Genomic DNA, 11,551 nt, shown 5'->3' with positions numbered 1-11,551 from the left:
CTGGTTCTCCGAGTACGCTCCCATGTTCTAATTGAATTTATCAAGATGAGCATCAAGAATATGGACTTTGAGGGACATCCTACAGCCCATTGTGCCATAGTTCTTCACCAAAGCCTCAACCAGCTCCACATAGTGTTCGACCTTGTGATTGCCCAGGAAGCCACGAACCACTGCGACAAAGCTGTTCCAAGCCGCTTTCTCCTTACTAGTGAGCTTCTTGGATAATTCATTGCACTCCAGGATCTTCTTTATCTGTGGTCCGACAAAGACACCGGCTTTGACCTTTGCCTCAAGACAGATTAGGGAAGAAGTCTTGAAGGTACTTGAAGGCTGCCGACTCCTTATCTACAGCTCTGACAAATTGTTTCATAAGGCACAATTTGATGTGCAGTGGTGGCATCAGCACCTTCCGGGGTCCACCAGTGGCTCCCACTTGACGTTGTTCCTCCCCACAGAGAACTCGGTCTGCTGTAGCCAATCTCCCCTGTGGTAGTGCGCCTTGGTGTCCCTGCCGTCCCAAAGGCAAAGACAGCAGGGAAACTTGGTAAAACCGCCTTGGAGACCCATCAGCTATGCCACCATTTTAAAGTCTCCGATGACCTCCCATCCATACTCATCATACTTCAAGGCGTTCAGCAAGGTCTTGATACTGCTCAAGACCTTGCTCTTTGAGGTGCACCGAGTGAGCCAGAGGAAGAGACCAAAACTTGTTACCATTATGGAGCAGCACGGGTTGGAAGCTCTTGGATGAGCTATCAATGAAGAGGTGTCACTCATTCTGGTTACAGGCGATTCCGATTGCCTCGAACAGACTGGTCACATTGTGGCAGAAGCAGAGCCAATCTTGACAGGTGAAGAAGCTGAATAAAGGTTGGTGACGCTTCCTCTGATCTGCGACTTGCACACTTTTATCAAACAAGTTCCACTGCTTGAGCCTAGACGTCAAAAGCTCGGCATTGCACTTGGTGAGACCAAGATCTCTGATCAAGTCGTTGATGTATTTTTGGTTGGGGTAGTATGGGTTTCTCTCCTCAGCTCCACCTCTGAAATTGTCATCTGGATCTACGTCTTCCTCGCTTTCTGACTTGCTGCTGTCTTCTAAAGACGGCTGCTCTCCGGAGGAGTGGGTACGGGGAGCTCATGGCATTGTGGCACGGGGGCGATTGATAAAGGAAGGTGATAGCAGGTGCATTCTTGCCAGTCCAACGTTTGAAAGGGTCCACCATGCAGAAGTAGCAGTTGCTTGAATGGTCAGTGGGTTTCCGCCAAATTCTTGGGATAGTGAACTTCATGGCTCTCTTTTCCCCTCTGTACCATCCTACAAAATACATTTATTTCACCCATGACTGATGTGTAAGAGATTCTCGCAACATTTTTCATACATGATATATTTTTTCAATAATATTGAAAATTGTAAAAAAAAAAACATTTTACAATTTTAAACATTTTAACAAATTTATAACATAAAATTCCAAGCAACAATTGTCCATCTTACCTTCCAGAGTTGTTTGCATTGCTCGCAGGTGAAATGAGGTGCCCAGGATTTGTCTTGATCTCCGACAGGCATGCCGAAATATACCTTGTAGGCCTCACACATCTTAGCAGATGCTTCCACAGAGTACTTTTTCGCTCTCGTTTTGATAAATTGGCCGCAGACATAGCAAAATGCGTCTGCCGGATGCTTGCAGCCTCTTGATGCCATCTCAGAAAAATGCAGATATGTATCCACTTAGGCAGCTAGAACTAAACTGAACTGGTGGGCTTAAGGCCCCTGTATTTATACTACTATTTATATTACTGGAAAGTTATAGAATGTTCTAGAAGTTACTCCAAGTTTACTCAGCACTGAATCTATCTGGAATGTTCTGGAAAATAGATAATTTTCAAAATATCACTGTCCTGGTCACAAAACAAAGTTTGTGGGGAATAATATCCATTTTCTATACTTTTGAGGCATAAGCAATTAAGAAATAACACTTACTACCCAGGAACAAAAAAAAGTGTTATTACAGTGTAATTAATGTGCACTGGAATGTTTGGCTTATTTACGAATTCCCAAAGCTTTAGCACATAAAATAGTTAGATTTTTTTTAAGATTCACCGAACACTAAGTCTCACATAATGTATTTACTTAATGCACTAGCGAGTGTTGGATTTTAGAATGATTATTGTTCAAATGTTTGGTGTAAATCTGAATATACTGGAGAAATCCGATGAGCTATAAAGCTCATTTTCACAGATGACCAGTAGAATTGTCCAAGGGCTACAACATGTTTCACCACCGCACTGGCTGGTGTTTATTTCCATTTCTGGCCCTGGGTTAATGGATGTTAATGTTCTGTTCTGGGTTCCACTGTATTTTGACAGTACACGATGTATGCAGCATGCTTACTCTCCAAGTGACACTACTAACTTTACCAACTCCAGAGGAGCGATGGACTGGGCAGGCCATTTTTGGCCTCTGCTCTAATGTCCTTTTTGAATGGAAGCCTGCTGCTTTACCAATTGAACTATCCACACTATATACACAGTTGCAGTGTCCTATGAAATTGCGTTGTATCTTTTTTTATGCAACAGTAAAATCAAACATTTGGTCATCACAGAGGTTTTTTGGGTTATATTGCGTAAATATAAATATGTCGTTAAACCCGCCACCACCCGACAGCCAACTAGTAAGGTTTGTCACGAACAAAACATGCCAGTTACTAGTTCAGCACACCGGTGAGTTGAAGAGTCAACCCACAAAATGTACAATTCCAGTCCAACATTTTACCGGTAATTACAACCAGCCATATCAGGCGACAGCCATAATTATTGTCTTAAATATGAAAGTAAATGTGATGTCACTTCTGAGCCAATCAGGTGCGAAGATCAGAGGGGCGGGGTTAATGTAGTCATATCAATTATAATGGATATCTATTATTTATTGGTTGGGTTATTCACAGTTTTTGCGCCCCAAATATCGCATACCTAGTATTGGCTGCACACAATTAATCACCATCGCTATTGACCTGTATGGTAAAATACTCCCAAACACAACTGTCGGCAGTTGCAGAACAGGTGTGCCAACAAGGGCACTCAATTGATTTTGATAATATTGACGTTTTGTGCAACACCAATGACTGGTCAAGACTAATTCTAGAATCGATTGAAATTGAGAGAAATTTAAAATAATTGTAACTGTTCTGATAGCTACAGGCTTAGTGCTGCTTGGAAGCATATTATCAAGTAATACACTGTCTAATTGCATGCCTCTCCAGGTCACAATACGTTGATGGTGAATAACTGTGGACAGGTATAGTATTTGCGATTTTTGGGCCCCAAAAACGGCAGAATGCAAATACATAATGTACATTCATTGTATATAATGTACATAATTTACATTAATATATATTAATGGACATTATGTATGTTGATTTACTGTGAATAACCCAACCAATCATATATAGAAATTGTTATTTATATGACTACATTAATCACGCCGTTCTGGTCTTCACACATAATTGGCTCAAAAGTGACGACATTACATTTACAGGATTTTCCACAATTCTGGCTATCACCTGATGAGGCTGGTTGCAATTACCGTAGAAACGTCGTACTCCAATTTTAAATGTTGTGGGTGTACTCTCCAACTCACCGGTGTGCTGAACGAGTACTAATTGGCATGTTTTGTTTACGTGACAAAGCATCCTACTTATTGGCTGTGTCCGGTGGTGGTGGGTTTAACGACACATTTATATTTACACGATCTAACCCACAAAACCTATTATGGATAGTATTGGTCGCGAAAGCCTACGTGTAAAACATTTGTTGACTGGTTTTGACTCCTTTCTAGTTCAATATTAAGACCTTGCTCTACTCTGTGAACGACTGATTCTTTGTGGTTCTTCATGGAGAATCTTTATTATCACCTTGCCTGTAAAAATGCTGACGAACAACCTAGAATAATTAATTGGGCTTAAATAGTATTTATCCATTGTTAAGTGCAATGCTTATATAGATGTAAAAGCCAAATGTGCAGCCTCTGTCAACCCCCTTCTGGATGAAGGCCTCCTCACACTATGTCAGCAGATTGGTGAAAGGGCTTGGGGAGGGGACAAGGACCGGTTCATGAATCACTCGCCAATGATGTTAGCCTTTGCCCAGAATCAAATTCAGGTTGCTGGATTAATAGTGCAGTGTGCTGTTACCACTGCATCACTGAAAATGTGTACTTACTGTATGTTGAACTTCTTTCGCACCGTATGCAACCAACCGTGCTAATCGGATGTACGAATAATATGTTCACTTAATATGACACTGTAAGTCTTGCAATCGTGCATAGTAAATACAACTTGTGAAATCTAATGTGGTTGCTCTTTGCAGAGAATAGAGTAATTGATCAGTGGGGGCTTTCACTCTTAATCCTGTTATCTCCTCACCCCAGGTCTCGTACATTTCCATGTTTAACAGCTTGGTTCCTCTCGGATCATTAGGCAATTCCTCACTACGTTATTTATATAAGGTCATGCTCCCAGCTACGTTGTGTTTCCCTCCGTTTTATAAAAAGGAATGAATACTCATGAAAATGTATTATCACTCTCCACAAAAACATACCTGTTAAAATTGCCTCCGGTTCCCAGCGATAACTAAGTTTGTGGCCTGAAGTACAACACATGGCTGATGAAACCCAGTGCAATATAACCAATTAGGTTTGACAATATTGCACACGTGACCTTATTATCGTTTGAGGAAAAGTATTTACATATTTTCTTTGTGATGTTGCCATAATTGAATTTAGTTTCACGTTTACAGACGAACAGTATTTTACAAGATCAGTTTATCTACGACCTATACAACCACATGACCTGTTTCTATAGGTTTTTTTTATTTTAGCAAAAAATGAAAATAATGATTGGTACAGTCCTATGGTACAGTCCAGAGTGCTGTCATGATGTAAAGGTTATGAGACTGGACTTGCAATACAGAGGTCGCGAGTTCAATCTCCTGGCATGGCATTTGAAAATATGGGCAAGTTTCTTAAATGCCCCCAAGCCTACTCTTGTTGTCCCAGCAGTATAAATGGGTACAGCACAGTCAAGTGGCAGGTCACATGTGGTAGGGTAAAGTGTGGGTACACCCAACACTTATTCCAAGAAGTCTGTCCGGCGTGGAAGAGTAGGCCAAATGCCCTCTACTACAGAGGCTTTTTAAAGATCTCCCTTGTGGAGGCCCATCTTGCCAGAATTGGCAAGATGGGCATCAACAGCTACATATTTTCCTTTTACAGTTCTGCGTTGGTATTTGCAATCTTGGTAATATTAAAACATGGATAATATAAGGGCTGCTTAACCCCAGCTCAACTCGAGTACACCATCTTCTGCTGAAAAAAAGTCTGCTTATGATGACTAACCATGCCATATGTTGTGCCTTTTATATTATTTTTCAACATTTGACATCCAGTAAGCAAGGTCAGATTTATGACAAAATGTCCCCCCATTTATCATGTGTGCAGCGCTGGTAGCATATCACACAACAGTTGGAATCAAAGGTCGTATTCAGTGACGTTAACTGCCGTTAGTGCAGTTTGTACTATTAAAGTCAGTGGACTGGAAACGCCATTCCTTCACTATAAAGAAAAGGCTTCCAGCCACTCTCTCTCTATTCTATACATGTATGAGTCAGATGATATGCTTTTTAATTAGTTTAGGAAAAAATATCTGGACTTGTGGAAATAAAATAATGATGATGATCAATGATTTAAGTGCAGGAAAGCATGTTATATATGAAGATGGACCAGTGGTTTTTCGCACTGTGCTATTAACCAACCTGTGTTGGATTCTATGCCGTGGCCAAAATCAATGGCAAGTGATGTCCAATATGTTCCTGGACATCAACCTCACCGACTCACACTGACCAGTTTGGTGAAATATATTCCAACAACCTCCATGACCAAGTATGTCATGGGAAGGACTTCATCCAACAGTGATTGGCAAAGAGCTGTAATTTGTTTAAATGTTATGTAAAACAATAGAGTACTTTATTTGTAAATCTGGTGTGGCAAGTGTGACATAATACAGTGTTGAATCTCATTGCGCTACTATGCAGAGCATGTTCAAAACTATTATTTTGACTTCTGAGGAATGTGACATTTCAACTCACGTAAATACTGAAATAATATATTTTACAAAAATATAAACTGTATATACAACGCAGAGAATACTGTCTGTCCACTACTGGTATGGGTACATTTGTAGTAAATCGCTTTTCAGTTCTATTCTAAACACTATAATTCACATGCATTCTGTAATAACAAAACCAGATTCAATACTGCATAAGTAATCATGTAAATGTGTGTACAACGTACTCTGTGCACAGTAAATCAATATTGTGCCACATTATCTGTATTGTACCACTATGTCAGTGTTTAAACGAATTATTTGGTGAGGATGTGTTGGCACTGATGCACAAGCAAAACTAACAACTAAAATCGCACTCATTAACAACGCTATCGGGTGTGTAGTATTTACATTCTCTTGGGTGTATTATATTTTGTCCTCTCCCATGCTCGCTAAACGTATTTAAAAAAGGTTATGTACGACTGTGTTTATATATATATAAAATATAGTCACTGTCAAATTAATTCAACTCTATTCTTTGGGTCTTTCGTAAAGCCACGCAGATAGAGAAATACTAAAAAAAAAAACATCTCGACGTTTCGATCGCAACACAAGCAATTCAACTCTCTTCCATATTCATGCCCACCAACTATGTTATTACTCACGTGAATCTGAATTTGGGCGTTACATTGTTTTGTTTACCCAAAAACTGACTCGTGGTTTGTAAATTTAAGGGACTATTGGATGCCATGAATTGGTGAAGGTAAGTGATGAATGTGCCATCTGCTGGACATAAGTAGATTTGCACGGTACACACAAAAAACTGGAATTTTTTCACAATTTCAGTACACATTAATGTATCCCTTTATATTTTTTCAGACAGCGTCTCTTTGCAACATATGTTCCATTATAACCATACAGATCTCATTCTTTGGTTCTTTCGGTAAAGTCACGTATAAAGATAAAATGAAAAAGTTATTAAATTATTTAATTTATTCTTTTATCTTTATACGTGACTTTACCGAAAGAACCAAATAATAATTTCTGCAGTCACGAAAGCTCCAAAATTAAGATCTTACAGATCTCATTTGGCATGGGACAAGGACAGTCATAAAGTAGTTTCATTGCATGCTCCGACTTACAGCTCTTGGCTGGAAATAGTTTATCTAACGTGAAATGTAAACCCTCGATCAAAATGATAGAAAATCACTGATTGCTTACTTTTAATCGAAACAGCCTTCCTTGATGCTGGTCATCACAACAATCATCAGCTATGTCCTATGCACTGCTGGATGAAAGTCTTCACGAGCTATTGCCATCTCTCAAGTCACACGCCGCAACAATCCATCTTGCCTAGGTAAACAAAAACTAATTTCAAGAGCGGTAATGCATGTGAATACGAGACGGTCCTTAATAAAAAAAAAAGCGTCACGAAACAGTCCTTAAAGAGCCGCATGCGGCTCTGGAGCCGGAGGTTGACGACCCCTGCCCATCATAAACTGCACTTCCACAGTGAAGTGGACTTCCATGGTCAGGGGTCGGCAGCCAAAATAAGAAGAAGAGATTTTTTTTTCGAATTTCCAGAGCCACACTGCAGTCCTGAAAGAGCTCCCTGCCCATGCGTTCATCCGTTTCTCCATCTCCACTGTGGGCATCGTTTTAGGAATGTTTCCTTCCTTTGGCTGTCGCTGGCCATCATTCCATAATAAAGGCGGCTGTACAGGCGGGTTCACAATCATTATAGCATGTGATAGAAGCAAGTCACAAAGTCCAAGTTCGCGAAATAAGTTTTAGGGACACAATGCGATAACATTTGGGTAGATATACTGAGGACAGTAACTCCGATTAGGGGCCGTCCATAAATGACGTCACGCGATTTTGTACGATTTTTGACCCCCCCCCCTTCGTCACACGGCGTCACAAAGTCAGACTCCCCTAACGTCACAAAGCTCTGCGCCCCTCCTACCCAAAAAAATAAAACATGCTTCAAATCGCTTCAAACTATTGTCATTGTAGTGCATATCTAATGTGGCGCTTGCACTCTGATGTAGGAGAAATCATTTATTAAAAAGTCTATTTAATTAAGTAGAACGTGTTGTCTATATTTATTTAAAGCTGCGCATTTTGATGTGACGTCACATTTTTCACTCCCCCCCCCTCGTCACACATCGTCACAAATGTCTGACCCCCACCCCCCAGGTGCATGACGTCATTTATGGACGGCCCCTAACCTTGTTTTATTTCAACATTATCCCATGCCATGTGTAAATACAGAGCGCTGTAGGAGACAACAGTTGAAACCTTGAGCATAGACACACGTTTTTCTTAAAGTGTAGACTATGAAATATTAATTTTTATATTTAAGTTTCATAAGGCACAGCAGACCCAACAAAGGGCTTCAGAGAAACAAAAAGCATGGTCGAATTAAGAAACACGTCTTTGCTGAAATACGCTAAACTAGTTGGCTTGTGGCCGCATCTGCAGCATTGAAGCGATGCTATCTACCATATGTACAGGATTTTATTCTATGCTCTCATTACTTTAAATCACCAGGGAAGTTGACCCTCTGGAAGCCACACTCATTCCGAATCAGGCCCTCTGCGCCTTTCTTTTTTATGCCCCGCCCCTTAATCGGTTATGCCCCGCCCCTTCCTCTTTATGCCCCGCCCATTCCTCTTCAGCCCCGCCCCTTGTTTGGTCGTGGTGGGGGCTGGTGCAGGGGGGGGGGGGTGCAGAAATCGCGGTGGGCTGGGACAGGAGGGGCTTCAGAACGACCAAAATCCCTCTCCGAGCAATTCATGCAGATAAATAATGTGTCATGGCTAATGCATACAGGTTTCATTGACAGTCTGATGAGCGATTATCAGTGCCTGTGATTACCTGACACGCCAATTCTGTATGTGGATTTTCTTTTTAATTGTTCGTGCTCATATTCTTTGGGTCTTTCGGTAAAGTCACGTAGATAGGATCAAAGGGAATATTTTTGTTATTTTCTTTGAACGTGACTTTACTGAAAGACCCAAAGAATATGAATTCCTGCAGTCACGGAAGCTTTAAGTCAAGATTTGTTCGTGCTCATCAAAGTAGTGTAACACTGCCAGCAGAACGTCCGAAAAAAAATCCAGTTTCATTCCCTTCACCTTTAATGGATATCAGAAACATCATTGAACAAACGGCGTGCTTAACATGATTGGGTTTACTGATTGACTAAAAACTAACATTCCAACTTCATATTGATCACATCTGAAAGAAACTCAAACAAATATAGAGTTTTTATTCAGAAACACTGTTTTTCAATTCGACTATTGTGACGATTCTGATGCTGCTAACAAACCAGCTACTAATGAAACGCTAAACATACTAAACCCGCATTATCACTCTGCTCTTTCATTTGCACTGGACGTAACCATGCAGAACCCACGATTGTGACCTCTATTTAAAATCATAAGAATTCTACATTGGGTCCCGTTCATCCATACAATGCTTATTGACACATCTACGCTATATTTAGCTAATTCATTAACGCCATTATAAACCCAAGAAGCCTAAGACGTCCATCTAATTGCCTTGTATAACTATCTCTAGAACAGGAATTGGAATAGATGACAAAGATTTAGCAGTTGCATCACCAACGTTTTGGAACAACTTTGTTTTCTCCCTTAACGTCGTAAATCTTCCTTGTAAAAATATCCCGAAGTATAAGATTAGTGCCAGATACAGCCGCATTTATAAATATGATTTGTAACTCTGAACCGTACCCATGTATATGTAGTTATTACATTTAATGTGCGTTGCTATCAAGAGACTGTGTTGACTTGGTGTGGTCTGGGACTGTTTTTGTTGTTGTTTTGCTGCCTTGCCCAAGCTTACATTTTGTGTTGACAAATCGGCAGGTCATCGCATTCCTCCAGTCTAAACACAGATTCTGATTCTGGATGGGCGCCCACCATGCTCAACAGGTTTGCTATAGGATGCGTGGCTGCGTGATGTTACAGCAGAGAGCAGTGCAGCAAACCCCCATTGTTGAACCGTACTTCTATGCTCCCACGTCTATGCTGCCCACCTTCACCAACCTGCACTGACCAGCGTGATGAACGCCAGGTGAAGCCCTAATCAGAAAAACCTTGTGGCGAGCTGTTAATTCCCTCGCCTGGTATGCAGGAGGTCATGATATCGATCCTGACCTCTGATCCCTGACGTCTGTATATTTGGAGTTTGTTTATTCTCCCCGTGGTCGCGTGGATTTTTCTCCGGTTTTTCCCTCCACATTTAGAAATCAACATGCATTCAGAGTATTTGGCTCCCATAAATGTCCACATGCTTAGCAGTCACTTTGTGACAAGACCTTGTAATTTGAAAACAAATTTCTTGAAAACGTATTTTTGGGTTTAGTTGTGTTGTCCCCCTCCCCCACACCTCCAATTAGCATGGTGGGCTACGTACGGTGTGAAAGAAGTCTAACATTACTCTGAGATTTTTTCGGTAAAGTCACGTAGGTAAAAAATAATTAGAAAAATAATAATAGGAATTTTTTGTTATTATTATTTTTTTTTTATACCTACGTGACTTTACCGAAAAAACCTAAGAGTATGAATCCTTGCAGTCACAAAAGCTTCAAATCTAGAAGTCCAACATGCATACATAATCCAGCAATGGATAGAGGGTGGCACGTGTTGTGCGAATGCGTCCTATAGCTCGCGTGCCGGGCACGAGTTAGAGCGAGCGCGCCGCTGGTGTAGTGGTATCATGGAAGATTCCCATTCTTTCGACCCGGGTTCGATTCCCGGGCGGCGCACGATTATTTTTTTTTACTCAGGAAATAATTGTTGTGTATTTGTTGTCTCTCTTCTGCCCATTGATAGACGGATAAATACTATAAATCACCAGAAAAATTTCATTCGACTAAATATGTTGCTGCATTGGTGAATATTCTCGGGTTTAATACGGGGTTTAGAGTTATACCCAGTACCCGTTTCGGCCATTTGGCGGCGTAAGATTTTTTTTTAAAGACGCGGAAAATGAAGGTTAAAGTTTACCGAGTATTTATATGCTGCAATTGTACTCGACATTAAATCTGCTGTCAGCACTTTGCAATGGGCGTTAGTAAAGCGAACTCTGCAGCCACGAATAAAATTTTGACTTTAAACGCAACTTGCCGGATTTCAACATTACCACATTATTTCAGCGGCATTCCCGAACGCGCTCGGTACACGACGACAGTTATTTAATATTCACAGTGGAATAACTCAAAAATGTTGTCGGGACAGCTGAATGTTATTATATTTGTTTTCGAATTTGTAAACAACAACAAAAAAATAATTGTGCGCCGCCCGGGAATCGAACCCGGGTCGAAAGAATGGGAATCTTCCATGATACCACTACACCAGCGGCGCGTTCGACTCGCGTGCAGCACATTACCTACTTAACCCCTCGCTCCACGTTCGGAGCACGCG

The 11,551-nt window shown here is 40.9% G+C and overlaps 2 non-coding genes across 2 annotated transcripts; one reads left to right on the top strand and one right to left on the bottom strand.

Annotated features, from left to right (window-relative positions):
* Positions 1 to 10,822: 10,822 nt before the first annotated feature.
* Positions 10,823 to 10,893, top strand: TRNAG-CCC (transfer RNA glycine (anticodon CCC)). Its single transcript has one exon. It is a non-coding gene; the product is annotated as a tRNA-Gly (tRNA).
* Positions 10,894 to 11,420: 527 nt separating this feature from the next.
* Positions 11,421 to 11,491, bottom strand: TRNAG-CCC (transfer RNA glycine (anticodon CCC)). The gene has a single exon. It is a non-coding gene; the product is annotated as a tRNA-Gly (tRNA).
* Positions 11,492 to 11,551: the final 60 nt, after the last annotated feature.

Source organism: Lampetra fluviatilis, chromosome 5 (genome assembly GCF_964198595.1).
Source record: "Lampetra fluviatilis chromosome 5, kcLamFluv1.1, whole genome shotgun sequence".
In the NCBI taxonomy this organism is placed as follows: Eukaryota; Metazoa; Chordata; class Hyperoartia; order Petromyzontiformes; family Petromyzontidae; genus Lampetra; species Lampetra fluviatilis.
The sequence above is the reverse complement of the archived record's forward strand: the minus strand, read 5'-3'. Positions and strand labels throughout refer to the sequence as shown.